General features: G+C 42.6%; 1 protein-coding gene across 4 annotated transcripts in view; it reads right to left on the bottom strand.

Moving 5' to 3' along the window:
• The window catches only part of SGMS1 (sphingomyelin synthase 1), a 99,906-nt gene that overhangs the window by 33,737 nt on the left and 51,054 nt on the right, over nucleotides 1-15,115 (bottom strand). For 3 of the 4 annotated variants that reach the window (XM_062637915.1, XM_062637916.1, XM_062637917.1), the window contains one exon: nucleotides 2,369-2,677. The gene's annotated coding sequence lies outside the window, so the exon portion shown is untranslated. Of the gene's footprint in view, nucleotides 1-2,368; nucleotides 2,770-15,115 lie in introns of those variants that run through there. The other variant, XM_062637918.1, reaches the window with a different exon arrangement.

The raw sequence follows: 15,115 nt of genomic DNA, 5'->3' as shown, positions 1-15,115 counted from the left end.
AGCCCTTCTTGAGCTAAGTCCTTTCTCTTTTGTTCAAGTAACGACTTTAATCACTGCAAATGAGGCTCCTTTTGCTGTTCTCCATATGATGTGTTTTCATATGCTACATATTTTCTGTATTTTGAGTTACCTGCACATATTTTCTGTACTTCAACTTACTTGCACAAAATAGGCTTATTGCAAATGCAGACAGGCCTTTACAGATTATAAGTATCAAATGCCTTGGAGAAATCAATTTCCTATATGCCTACAGAAACAGATGTCAGGCAAAACAGAAGTCTGGTGTAGAATTAAGCACAGCTAGACCCACAGCAAATCTTCCAAGCTCAGACAGGTTTGAATCCCAGGAAAGAAAGATGCTGAGCAAATTAGCCCATAAGCCCTAAACCCATTTAAAATTAAGTTTCATTAAATGAGTTGCAGCATTTACAAGTATGCATGTGGCAGAAACTGATGTGATTCAGCAACTGCTATGCTGCTGCTGTGGCCAGGGGAGAGAAACCCCACGATGAACACAACGGCCCATATCCACACTCGGCACAGGTGGCAGATAGGTATGAAAACCTGTTCCTCACTACACACACCAGCAACAGCCCAGGAAAGTACACTGCTCTTGTCAGTTTGGGGATAACCACGCATCTTAGTCGCTGGTTTCTGCAAAGATCTTCCTGGCCTCAAGTTTAATGAAGAGCTGAATACTGATTCCCGCCTCAAACTGCTTCACAGAACAAGCTTCTTGCTCACATGAAATAAAAGCATCACCTACCTTGGGTTTCTCCAGCACGACAACAATGCATGAGCTGATCCCACCAAGCAGCCTGGCATGCTTGGTTCTTCCCCTCTGCCTTAGCTGTACCTGCTCTCTTAGGAAAATATTCTTTACGCATGGGGAGGTGGTCCTCTCCTGTTCTTAATCCACTGAACTAAATTGCTTGATTAACCAGTACAGAAATCACAACAGCAGCAAATGCCCACACATGAAACCAAGATCTGCAAGTAACTTCACTTCTCACCTCTGGAAAAAGGGAGTTTCAGAGGTCAAAAGCCTCTTTAGCAGCGTTTACAAGAACTGCCACCATGTGCTAATGATTTACCAGACAGTACTCTAAGCAGGTATTTCATAAGAGCATGTTTTGTTATGGTCTGCTTTCCTGCCTTCATTTGCACAACCAAATCAACATGCCTACTTCACAAAGGAAGTAGGCATGGTATTACTTACCAAGAAGAATTTAAAGATCCTCTAAGCTTGCTTACCCCATCCTGCTTTAGAAAACAACTTTCTTATATATATATACACACATACACAGACTAAAAAACAATGCGTGAAGTAGCTCTTCTATACCTATGTATATCTGCATAAACACAAACATATATACACAAAAATACACAAAGAGATGAGCTACTACAGGCACAGGGGTTTTAATTTCTTCCCCAAAAGTTGAGTAAAAAAAAAAAAAAATCAGATCAAAGCATTCAGTTCAGAAGAGATTCACAGTGAGGAGAAAAGGCATCTATGCCAGAAACACACAAATAAGATCACATACCATGTAAACACCAAGCTGTGTACCTAAGAGCTTAATGATAAAGTTATATTCCTCCATCTGAAGCGTGTTCAGCTCATCAAGAGGATTTCTGTGTTTCCCCATGACTACTTATTGTGTTCCTTTACACACCCAGGGCCACCCTCCTCTAAAAGCATTCACATTTTGGGGCAGTGGGTGACACTGTAACACATGCGTATCAGCACAGTTGCTTTGTACAGCTGCTAAAAAAACTCAACAATTTCTTGCTCTTCTCTCTGTTGCACTCACTGCAATTGCCCTGGGGATACTGGCAGCCAATTAAGGAGGGGTTGGGAGACATGCCCAAGACGGCAAAAGGGACAGCAGCTTGTCCCTGACTTTTTGTTTCTGCAAGCCAGCATCACTGCCACGACAGGTAACCCTGATTACCTCGTACTGGTATGTTGCAAACAAAATCTCCAAACCTAGAAACCACGGAGAGACTTTACCATGCCTCAATGTCCAGCCACAGTGAGATATGAACCTACTTGACAGAGACATGCTGGACTCCGGACATAATTCAGGGAAACAAGACTGGGGTACTCACCAGCCATGTAACTGCTGCCCTGGCTGCTGGCAGCGTGGCTGGCTTTAAGGGGAAGTGAGGGGAGGGAGGAGAACCACAAGCCTGAGAGTCACCTTTATAAATAAATAAATAAATAAAATGCCCAAAAGCCGTATTTTAGATCTTACTGTTGTATCTGAGTACTTCTGCTTGCTTCCAAAACACAAGCCCTGGCGCTTCACGAGCAGTTAACATGCCTCTTAACTGAAATGAGATCATTCAGAGCCAGAGAGATACTCACCTATGGAAATCAGGCAGCAGATAACAGCAGCCAACTTTTCCTCTTCCCAGCTACCAGCCAGACACGATGTTTATGGCAAGAGGAGAGGGAGACAGCAGCGACGCCTCTGCAAGCTGAAGCGTTTTACAATCCCTCCGCTGCTTCAGCAGAGAGGCTCCCGGACCTGAGGTTCCCGCTGGCGTCTCCTTCGTGAGCCGAACTTCCTTCAAATTAAAAGTTGCCTTTCAACTTTCCCGGCACAGGCAGTGTCACACCAGGCTCCGCAAGTACTCCTCTCCTCCCTGCTCCTCAGTCCCGCACAGGATGCGCCTGGAAACGAAAAGCACGAGAGATAAGCGGTCCAGCAGCGGCCACGAAGCAAACGCCCTCCTGCTGCTGCCGCTCCCTCCCCGGCCATAGTGTCTCACCCCGCCGAGTGCGTCAGCAGCGGGCGAGAGGAGGAGACAGAGGAGGAGGAGGACGGACGGGAGCACCAGCCCCGCTGGAGGGCTGCAGTTTCCTACAGCTGCCGGCGCAACGCCTCGCAGCAGCTCTGGGTTTTACCGGCAATGTAACAGCTAAAACATGAGGAAATCAAATCATCACATAAATTCAGGTCTAATGATTCTTAATGTGCGCAAGTGACTCAAAGCAAAGCCTTGTATTAGTATTACTTTTGAAAGCCTCAAGATGACATTGTGAATCTGTGTCAGTGCAAGGAGAAAGAATTCAGTTTTCCAGTATATGTAAACACGAGATGTTAAGTCCCCCCCTAAATAAACTCCACAACAAAATACCACACTAAAACTAAGCAAAATAACAAATTCCCCAACCTTGCAATGAAGTTTTTGGCCACATCCCACTGCTGCCAGCAGCGGCCGAGCCCCTGATTGGGCAGCATCACTAGTCCCCGGGGGCATGCATTCAGCTTTTATCCCAAAGATGAACCAAGGACTAGAAACATATAGGACCAAGAAAGCTACCCCCTGGCAGAGATGAGCTGGTAAGGAAGATGTGAAGCATCTCCAGTGAGCATGACAGGGAGTGGAGGATATCTACTGGCTGCCCCCCTTGGGACAGCAGGGAGGTCCACATTGAGTACAAAACCACAATACAAAGCAGGCTGAAGCCATATGTTGGAAGGAGCAGCACTAGCAGAGTGTTTTCCAGCAGCTTGCATGAGAGCAAGGACTCTATGCAGTCTACTGGCTGCTGCATGCAAAAGAGATACTGTCCAGAAGTGAACTCAGAGGCATATAAAGCAGCCTGTTTCCACTCCAGTGATGAAATAGAGAGGAGGAGGAAACACACACCGGTATTAACACATAGTAGCACCTGAACATCCCTAGAGGGGCAACCTGTTGTCAGTAACACTGAGGAATCTGCAGGGCCACATGGAAGAAATATAGGGTGGAAAAGTCTTTTCTGAAGCCACACAGAGAAATCCTTACATACCAATCTCGTCATAGAGAAAAAAAAAAAAACACAAATGCTTTTAAGGAGTAGTTGGTTTGGGTTTGTGGTTTTGTTGTGGGGTTTTTTTTTAATATACACATGCTCCCTGAGTATAGCCCACCAGTCCTTGTTCCTAAGACATGTAGACAGCTACATATCAAATCCAACATGTTCATGAGCAGCTCCTCCACAAAGCCAAAAAGCCAAAACAGTCCCTGGGTTTGTCAGTAACCTTCAAATACTGGTGAGGACATGGGTGGGCAGAAGGTTTTGGTTAAGGACCCTGAACATCAAGTTGTATGTCTGCAAGCGCCAGTTCAAGGAGAACACAGTCAGCATTCTGTTAGTCAGAGTACCCACTCAATTCAATTGCCTTTAATTAATTTTCTAAGTCTTTTGTTTTAAATATCAACAAAAAAAGCAGTTTGATTAAAATTGAGTCCAACTTGTTCCTTTCTCAAATAGTTTCTTTCCTAATTAAGAATTAAAAACCATAGACTCATTCTCCTTCTCCTGCAGATCATCATTAATATGGGAGATGGCAGACTCCAGCTGAAGTGAACCAACCATCCATCAGATTTCCTTTTTCACAGCTCTTTTAGGAAGGATCTTAACTGTTAAACTGTACCTCCAGAAAGCCAGAGACAAGTCTAACTCAGCCCATTTTATTTAAAAGCTGAGGAGGAAATGCTGATGAGGCACTAGTGAGCTCCCTATGCCTTTTCCCCCCAACAGTTTTAAGTAATTGAGCTCTGTAACGCAAAACAGATGCATCTGCCCAACCTCGTCCTACTTTCTAGGAGGGATTCTGGAGCTGAACTGGTAATTATTCAGCACCTGAAGATTTCTTACATGTAATTCAATTGGTACCAATTCTGTAAACTCCTTCCACTGAGCATATATATGAGGAATTAAAGTTTTAATTAGGAGACACAGTACAGGCGTGTAGGTGACACTTAAGTTTACTCTGGACCGTTACAGACATCGTGGGACAGCTGAAGTCACCTGGTGAGGACAGAGGCCAACTTAACTACTTACTTCTTACAATAAATGCATTCATATTTTACAAAAATGCCCTTTTATTAATCCAGCAGATCTTATCTTGCATTCCCCCCCCCCCCCCGACTCCCCATACAGTGATCCACAACTGTATGGGTTAAGTGACCTCAAGGCATGTAATGAAGCCAGCCCTGTTTTCCCACAAGTAAGGTGGGGCCAGAAGGGAGAAGAGATGACAGTTTGACAACTATGACAGGTACTTAAAAGTGAGCTTTGGGAACACCTTTTCAACATGTTTAATCATTATGCATTTAAATATTGTATGTGTCCAGACAGATACAACTTAATACCTGATAAAGTCCTAAGCACATAAAAAGAAATACTTAAATTCTTCCAAAGTACATGCAAAGGATTTGACCAGGACGTATTTAGCCTAAGGGCTAAAATGGAGAACAGCCTGAACTGATTACATAATTTTCTTTCTATAGGTCTGAACATCTGGGAATGCTGCTCTCCGTTTCATGGCTGCTGCTCTGCTTCATCTCCATCTTCCTATATCATGCTTCAATGTGAGGATGACTATCACCATAAAAATGCCTGAAGAAGAGAGATGACCACCAAATGTTGAGCTGCTTGTTTCATTACTGATGAGAACATGAGCTATGTGACATAACAGTAAATTTAAGATTGACTGCTGGCACCTAAGAGAAATAGCTTCTACCAAGCTTCACTGCTAATGTTTCTTGGTAATTCAAGAAACACAGGCACTGTCAAGAGAGCAGCCTTCCAGCACCTACAAGTACAACTGATACACAGAGAGTGGCTTTACCTTCTCCCGTCACTGGAGCAAGAAACATCATAAACCAGTGACAACTTCTAAAGCAATGCATTTCTTTCTCCTTAAATTAGTAAGCAGCTGTCCCTCCAGTGCAAGTCTTTAAGGAAGGAATACATGCTTGCCTTTTCAGGAAGCATTTCTGCAGGACTCAGAAAGGAGGCATGTGGCTTGCTGGCTCCTGAGGACCACTACCAGCACAAAAGTGGGTACAAGTTCAAAGACCAATTACCAATTCTTAGGATCAACACCTATCAGAGAAGACACATTCATATTGCTTCACATGAGCATTATAAATCCATACACCCACCACACATATCCCAAGAACCTTTTAAGCTTTGTTTGGTTGGTTGTGGTTTTTTTTTGTTGGGGGGGGGGGGGTATTGTTCATTTGTTTGGGGCTTTTTTGTGTTTTATTCCTTCAAGTAACTTGATTCTGGTCACTGATATAACAGGGGATAAAAAAAGTTGCTACAGCAGCATTAAAAGCTACTTTAACCTTCATTTGTTTCAAAATGCTTTAAAACATCACATTCAACAACAACTCAAGGACAAATTTTTAAAAATTATTAGAAACAGCCAATTCACAGTGAAGCTATCTGGTCTTAACTACAATGCTCATTTGAGAGGATACATTAGCAATTGCACTGTTTGCTATAAGCCTCAAACCTTCTACTTAGCCTTTAGAATCACAATATGCTGAACAATCCATGCCATTCTAAAATTGCTGCTTATTACTCTTTCAGCACTTTCACCCCACAAGTGACCTAGTTTATAGCAAACTCACTGTGCAATCTGTTACACAGATTTCTCCAGAGATGCTGTGAATGCAACAAATCCTGTTGCTTATATTTACATCAAGCTTCTTATTTCTTCCAGCTCCTAACTGGGATTTTTTAACCACCTTTCTTAAGCTGAAATGTCTTCACAAACAAAATCTTCACACACAAAATTGAGGACATTGCTATGTTTTGAACAGCTCTGGCAGAGACCTTCCAGCACATCTGCATTATGATCCAAAAATGAAGCCCTTTTTATTAAAGATCAAAAATCAGTCATTGCGAAAACAAACCTGTTCTGGCCATCATGGCTCCACCATATCTTTCGCAGGTTTTCAACCAGCAAATATATATTTTCCTGTTTGATATAACACATTATCTTGAACACCAGAAGCTTAAAAAAAAAGGCACAGTGGACACTCCCCCAATCTATTACCTTTCCTACTGAGAAATGACCTGAAATTTTATTACATCTATAGTATAATAATTTATTATTACTACAGCTGTATTACAGCACTAACAGCCATTACAACTTCTTATGTGCAAGGCTGTTAAGAATGGGCAGTTGCTTTTCAAAATGAAAAAAAAAAGTCATTAAATTTACTGTAATGAGGTTCTGATATATACTCAAAATACTAAAAGGTTGAGTCTAAAATCTATGAAGTATTAATAAAAAATTTTCCAGAAATGCCAGGTTAAGTGTTTAGGTGTATCAAGCACAAAGACTGGTTCCAGGGTACAGATGTACTCATCAGCTCCAGCAATTAAGTTTCCAGAGAGAATGCTGTGTCATGTAACTTGTGACTTGCGGAGCAACATCTGGAGGAAACCACACTTCTCTTCCTATAAAAAGCTCAACCTGCTTTTGATTTGAACCAAATTACCTGAACAAAAAAATCTTTCTTCCAACAAAGGAGCTAATTTCAGCATCACTTGTGTGAGCATGCGTACAAGGACAAAGGTGTGCTTTAAATCACTTGCAAAGAGGATGATCATGCAACTTGGTAGCAAACCACTGTCTTCTGGAAACATCCCCTGCTTCTCCTTCAGAAGTGAATTAAGAAACATGTCATGTTTTATTTGAACGCATGTTTGTACTTTGACCTCAAATCAGTTTTGCAACCTCTCAATGCTTTGGCTGGCTAACCAGCTCCTAGGCAGCTCCCAGTTCACTCCACTTCCGCATCTGACCCTAAGCACAGTCACAGGACTCTACCATGTTGCAACAGCTCTAATGGGTCACACATACACATGCATCCCTGCGCACTCACTGTGACTGAAACCCATAAAAAGGATGGCAGAAATATCAGTGGGATCCCTGGAGGTCCACCAGGACATGAGACCTTTTGCTACTGATGAAACGATCCTCCATGCCACTTGTGTTGTCCAAGCCATGGAAGCAGGTTAAATCTCTGGGGTTGTTATCTAATTGGCACCATCTTTCTAAATGGATAAAATTCAGTCATTTTGCTCATCACATGTGCTTCCCTGGGCTACAAGGTGTGTACACCCTTCTCCTGGTTAAACACCATCGGCTGCCCTTTAGATAGAGAAGAACTAAGATCTTCTCATTAGCAGCTTTGCCATTAGAAGCTAGGGCTGCTCTACAAAGTCAAGCTCCCAGCACCTCTCCAGAAGCAAGAGTAGAGAAAAACAAGGTAGCACACTGTTGCTGCAATTCAGTTTCATACAGGAGATGTGCAATCAGATACCAAGCTGAAAACAGATGTTTAATACCACTGGGATCACATTTTAACCTAGAAGAGTAAAACTTTCCGTAAGAGTAAGATATAAACAATACCCCCTTTTCAAACTCACCATCTCAACTGGAAGTGCACTTTGCACACAGCAGGGTGTTATTCACACATGACTATATGTCGCATCCAGCTACAGCACTCCCAGCTTGTGAAGTGCCACTCCTATTCTCTGTTCCACTTAAGTCTCATTATCCAGCTGTGTCAAAATGCTCTGGTTAAAGTCACTGCCTCAGAACATCAATTTGGTTGTATTTCTTCCAAACCCCAAATTGCAACCCAAAGGCCTCTGTTTACAGAAAGGCAACAAATACTGTAATGGGACACAGATAGGTAGCACCACTGATTTTTCCACCAAAGAGTTAATCCCTTTGTTATTTGTCCCATATCTTGCTACAACATTGCTGGTTTTGTATACCAGTACTTTGGCACCTATCAGCTGCTCTGGCTTCTTTAAAGCTTTTGACAGATCTAGGTGGCCTTACCCAGAAACATAGCATGTAGTGATGGATGCCAGTTGCTGCTGTCATCCAAGAATCAATCAAGAACCTTTCAGGAAAATACCCTTGCTCATTTTAAGTATGGCTGGCTGGATATAGCAAGTCACTAAATTATTATGCATAAACGGAGCCAAAATATCCATACTTGGGTACTGCAGTCACTGCAAGCAAAATACTTCTCCTTTCATAAAAAAAAAAAAAAGAAAAAAAAGAAGAGAGTTTTATACTGAATTTACTGAATTCACAATTCATGAACTCATGGTACCACCGATTTGTAGGCCTGCCCAACAGTTGCTATATTAAAAGGTTTAATATTGCACTAATGCTGATCTTTACGCCAAGGAGGAGCAGAGACAGAAGACTTGGTGATTTTCTCCCCATTTCCTCTATTTTGCAGCAGCAGCACTGTACCCTTCTTCAAATACCAACTTCAAGCTCTGCTGATGCTATCTCTTGCTCTTCAAAGAAAGACCTAAAAGAAGCCAACACCTTCCAGCACAATCAATATCTTCATAAAAAAAAAAAAGAGGAAAAAAAAACCAAAACCACGCCCCCTCCAAAAAAAAAAAAACCCCTGAAGAAACAAAAAAAAACACAAAGGACACCTCCCCAAAACAAACAAAATCACACACACACAAAAAAAACAAACAAACAAAAAAAAAAACAAAACACACAAACAAAAATAAAACCCCAAACAAACAAAAAACCCAACCAACCAACGACAAAACCACAATAGGTGGCCATGTTTCATGCTAAAAATCAACAACAGGTCTCCTGGGTGTGGAGGGCTTTGGGCTTTTTTTTTCCTGTTAAACATAAACTAACCCAGTCTCCACATCCTGAGTATTTCTTTGCACACCATGAAGATTCGCACAAAACACAAACCAGAGAGAAATCCAACTCCTTAATTTGCAATATGGTTTTGCAGCACCTCAGTAGGACATTTCATTATCCCAAACACACAACCTGTATCTGTTGCTCATGCAATGACCATCTTCTTTCTAGTACCCAGGTAGCAGATCCGGAACAACATACATGCTACTCAAAGCCTCTGAAGATAAAACACAAGCCAGCTATCAAATAATCACTGCTTCTGTCTCCTTCCTTCCCCCCCCCCCCAAATAACAGAGTATTCACAGGCTAAACAGCACTGATTCAGACCTATTCACCTATCCAATACCTTATTTATAAGCATGATGTGGATTAATACTGCAAATTAGGGCTTCAAATATATACTTTCTCCATCCCATGGGCAAAAGGAACAACACTTAAAGAGACAATAAGGAGCTATTTGTGAGGACCACAGGGTGTTTTATTCCCAATATCCTGTGTCAGTGGAATGGGTATTATCACTCCTTTACACATGGGTGAGCCATGTGATCCCTTCATTGCAACACACATCCTCCTCTTGTTACATAGTGAGTGCTACGAGTTTACCTGGGTTCAAAGGATGACCAGACGAATTCAGAGCAGTAAAGGAGAAATGACGCTCAGGAAGCCTGAGCCATTCATCACTAGAGGTTCAAAGAGCTTACTGGGGAAGTGTGTTTATATATACCTCCTTAGGCCCCTCCCAACAAGAAAGGGGAACATACAGCAGTGCCAACACAGGCACAAGCTGGTTTTGGAATTAACTCAAAATCTAACTGTACTTACATGATCCAACTGTGATAAAAATATTCCCAAACCCTATTTTCAGGCACTGGCCCTTTACACCTTGCTTTTATAACCTTAACCTCTTTGATGTATATGAGAAACAAGAAAGGATAAAGACCAAAGCGCTCCCTGCTTAGCACAGGTTTTGTGCTCCAGTCCCACGAGGGTTGGCTGTCCCATAGGGCAAGCATGTAATGCTTCTGGTGGGAAGCATCACCTGGAGAAGCAAAGGGACAGAACACAAAATACGGCAAGGTAAAAAAAAAGAAAATATTAGAGATTGTTACAGAACACCAGCACTACCTTCTACTTACATCTGCTTGTTTCAAGATAGGACCTTTGATTCATTTATGGGTTTTCCCTCTGGTGAACACACCAGACTGGGAAGTAATTTCCTCTAGTTCAATTTATTCCTAAAGGAAGTACAAGCATCAGCTCTCCGTAAGCATTAAAAATGACAGCCTGGTATTTCCACCAGGACCATTAAAACTCTGCTTCCTTGTATGTGTATGCCCCCAAAAGATCAGCATTTATGGAAATCCCAATTCATGGCACTTCTTACACGCGCGCTTTCCTACAAGCACCTGCCTGACTACAACACCGAGCACCAGCTTGAACATGGACTTGAAAGAACTTCATCCTGCTCCCACCAAAGCCAAGTCTCAGCAACCTTGACCACAAAAGGCACTGTGCACCCACGGCAGAAGCTGAAGCCCATTTTCTGGCACATCTTGAGTTCTGCTTAGGTGCAGCATACATCTACATAGGATGAGGCTTGATGCATATCAATTTCTCAGTCTCTTCGGGAGTTATGCACTTTAGAAGAATAAACACACAGAGATTTGATTTGCAAGTAAGCAGCAGATTTCATGTCAACTCATTTTCTATTGATATGGTTAGCTTTAATGACCAAGGATATGTCCACAGCCTATATATAGCCTTACTAGAGAAACTACTGGGAGTTCTCTCAATACTAAAAATCCACAGAAGTATATTTACGTTGTAAATATACTATGCTGCAGCATATACAGAGCAGCAACTTCTGAATCAAGCCATGGCCAAATACCTTCTCCCTGGCATTCATAAAATACATTTTGGCTTGCATTTACTGTGTTTACACTTGCATTTCTTTTCTTTAGAACAGTCACAACAGAAAGGCTACATACATCTTTTGAAAACCTAGACAGGAGACCAACACAGCACTGAACCTAATTAGTACTGATCCTGCAAGTCCCTGTATGATCAAAGCATAAACGATATCCTGCTGCCTCTTGTTTATTCCCAAAGGATTATGCAAACTCAGAAGTATCTGGAGCTGACTCTGTGCAAACTGGGTGGAGTAGATGTGCGTATCTAATTGTAGACACCACCATCCTTCCTGTGCTCTCAGAATCCTGAGTCAAAGAAACCGCTCATTTCTTTTTAAAGACCTTTCTTAACTACTCCCAAAGGATGACGTTACTTGGATATTACTGTGCTGCACGCTATGATTTCCTAGAGTAAGGAATTAGTTTCTTCCCAATCCACACATGAGAGAACTAATCCAGAACAGTATTTCCACAGACCTTCCGCTGACTGTTTCATGTTGTGTTTCATAAAAATCCATCAGAAGTTTTACCCCTGCAGTTACAGTTCACAAGAACGCAATTCCATAATGAGTTTAAAATATCTAACAGGGACTACAAAAGAGTAAAGGTAAATACCTGAGCTTTCTAGAGAGGTGGACTTGCTTCCTTTCCTGTTTATTTATGCAGTAACTGTTAGATTTGCTTAGTGATGGGCCTTATCTGCAAAAAAACAGCGCTCACACATGCTCAGCTTCACACTGTGCTCTCAAAAAACCTCAAGTCTTTAAGTAGTGTTACTTTCTGTGTCTTCTACAGCTCACAAGTAGCAAGAAGTAGCAAAGGAAGCTTCAGACCTCAGAAAACTTGTACTTAAACCAAATAGGCCTTATTTTGCAAACCATCTTACAAGCAGAATATAGATTATTCAATCTACATCTTGACAAAATTATCATCCAAATTCATTATTTTAGATTTAAACTGAGCACATGTTGTGGTTTAAGCCCAGCTGGCAACCCAGAACCACACAGCTGCTCGCTCACTCCCCCCCCATCTTCCCCCCGCTCCCAGAGGGATGTCCTGCTGAACCCAGGACAGTACAATAAAAACAGAAAGTCTTGGTAAGGTTTTTGAGAAGCCAGACCTCCGAATTGCTTAGAAAGCCCAAGATGAGTTGAAATTCAATTTTACCATACTGAATGTAGTGCAGTAACAATATTTGGAAGGTGAGAAGAAAAAGCCTGTCTGCATCACCTATGTAAAGCACTGTAATTTTCACTTTGCAGCAGTACCTTTCAGATGTGTGTGAGAGGGGACAAGCAGTCCCTGAGCACTGATGCTGTGCATGCAAGCACTGATGAGATCCACTCTTGCAGGATTATCAAAGAAACATTGTCTTTAAAAGTGTTCATCAACTTGTTTCAGAGGTCCTATCTAAAATACTAACCCAGTGTTTAACACCTCTGCCCTCAACACAACACTGTAATTGAAACTCACAGTTTTGTGTGGCTGTTTGTCACTGGGTTAAACAGAAAAAGGCCTCTTTCCTTCACAGGCTTCCTGTCCGTCCCTGGTGGTAATTTTCTATGACTTTTTACAACCCCTCCCCCCTTCTCACTAAGAGGAGAAGAAAGGAACACCACCTTGTGTGTTTGGTTTTGGTTTGGCTAAAAGATTGCTTTCAAAGTGAACACTCCTGCAACATCAGAGGGTATAGAGTAGCTAATGCTAGAAAATAGTTCCAGGCACTTGAAGGACAAGAGGGTGATCAGGGTCAGCATGGATTTATGAAGAGGAAGGAGCAGAGAAATCATGCTCGACCAGCCTGACCTCCTCTCACAATAAAACAACTGGCTTGGTGGATGAGGGGAGTGCAGGTGATGTTGCCTGTCTTGACTTCACCAAGACTTGCAACACCAGCTCATTCTCAGACAAGCTGGAAAAGTATAAACTAGGCAACTGGGCACTGAGGTGGACTGGAAACTGGCTGGTGGCCAGGCTCAGACGGCTGTGATCAGTGGCACAAAGTCCAGCTGAAGGCAAGACATTAGTGGCATAGCAAGGGGTTGATAGGAGAGCCAGTATTGTTTAACCTCTTTATTAATGACCTGGATGACTTGCAGAGTGCTCTCAGTGAGTTTGCAGAAGACAAAACTGGGAGGAGCAGCCAGTACAGCAGACGGTCGCATTGCCACTTGGATGAACTTTGACAGGCTGGAGTAAAGGGCAGACAGGAACGTCATGATGTTCAAAGTCCTTCACCTTTGGAAGAATGACCCCAAGCACCAGTACAGGTTAAGAGGTTGACAAGACTGTAAAGCAGCTTTGCAAAGAAGGACCTGTGGTTCTGGATGACAACAAGGTCCCATGAGCTAGCAATGCACCCTCAAAGCAAAGCAGGCCACCAGCATCCTGGGCTGCATTAAGAGGAGTGTTGCCAGCAGGTCAAGTGAGGTGATCCTTTCCCTCTGCTCAGCACTGGTGAGACACACCTGAAGTTCTGAGCCCAGTTCTGCACTCCTCAGGGCAAAACAGCCATGGACATAGTGGAGAGAGTTTGGCAAAGGGCCACTAAAATGACTAAGAGACTATGAGGAAAGGCTGAGATTGCTGAGACTATTCAACTGGGAGAAGAGAAGGTTCAGGAGGGATTTTAATCAATGCCTGAAGGGAGGGTGCAAGAGGAAAGAGCCAGGCTCTTCCCAGTGGTGCTCAGTGGCAGGACAAGATGGCAAAAACTGAAAGACATTGGACCATAAGAAAAAAAAAAAAAATTGTTTTATTGTGAGAGTGGTTGAACACTGCACCAGGTTGCTCAGAGAGGTTCTGGAGCCTCCATCCTTGGAGATAGTCAAAACCCAACTGGGCATAGTCCTGAGCAATCAGCTCTAGGTAACCCCACTTGATGAGGGCAAGCTGGGCAAAATGATCTCCAGAGGTCCCTGCCAGCCTCCACCAGCCTGGGATTCTGTGATCATTTTGCCTGTCCATTTGCACACCCACCACTTATGATAAACACAAGTATTCAGAGGAAGCATCTCAGTCCTGTCTAAGGTACCACCAATGGCAGAAACCCACAATATCACAGTGTTGACATGACATATCTCACACCAGCTCAGCAGAAAATAACTAATAAAATGTGCTGTATCTCCCTCCCTCTTGAGGTTGAGGTTCAGTTTCCCATAGCTGCTAGCTCACCATTGCTACGGTTTGGCTCAAATTCTACTTTCTCAATGCAACAGAGGGGTCAGAGACTGGAAACATTAACAGGCCATTAGGTGCTTCAGACTGCCTGGTATTATCAGATTCCCTAAAGCTCTCTTACACTCTTCATCTCCTTCAAGTTTTGCTTTAAGACAACCCCTCAGCTCTGCAAATGCTCTGTATCACCTCTAAACAAGAGGATGACTCTCTTGTAATAAAGCAAGAAGTCAGACACGGTTTACTAGCTAAAATCTTCATTGACTTGGCAGATACCTACTTATCGCTGGTGTAAGAGAACAGAAGTCCTAAAGATTTTGATTTTAAGGCCAAGAGATAAAGTTGTAATTTCTTTAAGTCTCCAACATATCCTGTTCCCACAGCTGGAGGTGGTGTGGCAAAAAGAGGCCACTGGAAGTTACTAGTGATGGAGGGAAGTGCAAAACCAATCCTATCTACTAAGATTTCACCCTAAAATGAAGTTCAAGAACAAGAAGTCTCCATGTGGCATTTAGGTTTTTGTCC

This window comes from Pezoporus occidentalis, unplaced genomic scaffold (genome assembly GCF_034315485.1).
Source record: "Pezoporus occidentalis ecotype Australia unplaced genomic scaffold, CSIRO_AGI_Poc_V1 ctg54, whole genome shotgun sequence".
In the NCBI taxonomy this organism is placed as follows: Eukaryota; Metazoa; Chordata; class Aves; order Psittaciformes; family Psittacidae; genus Pezoporus; species Pezoporus occidentalis.
Note: the sequence above shows the minus strand (reverse complement) of the source record. Positions and strands in the feature narration are given on the sequence as shown.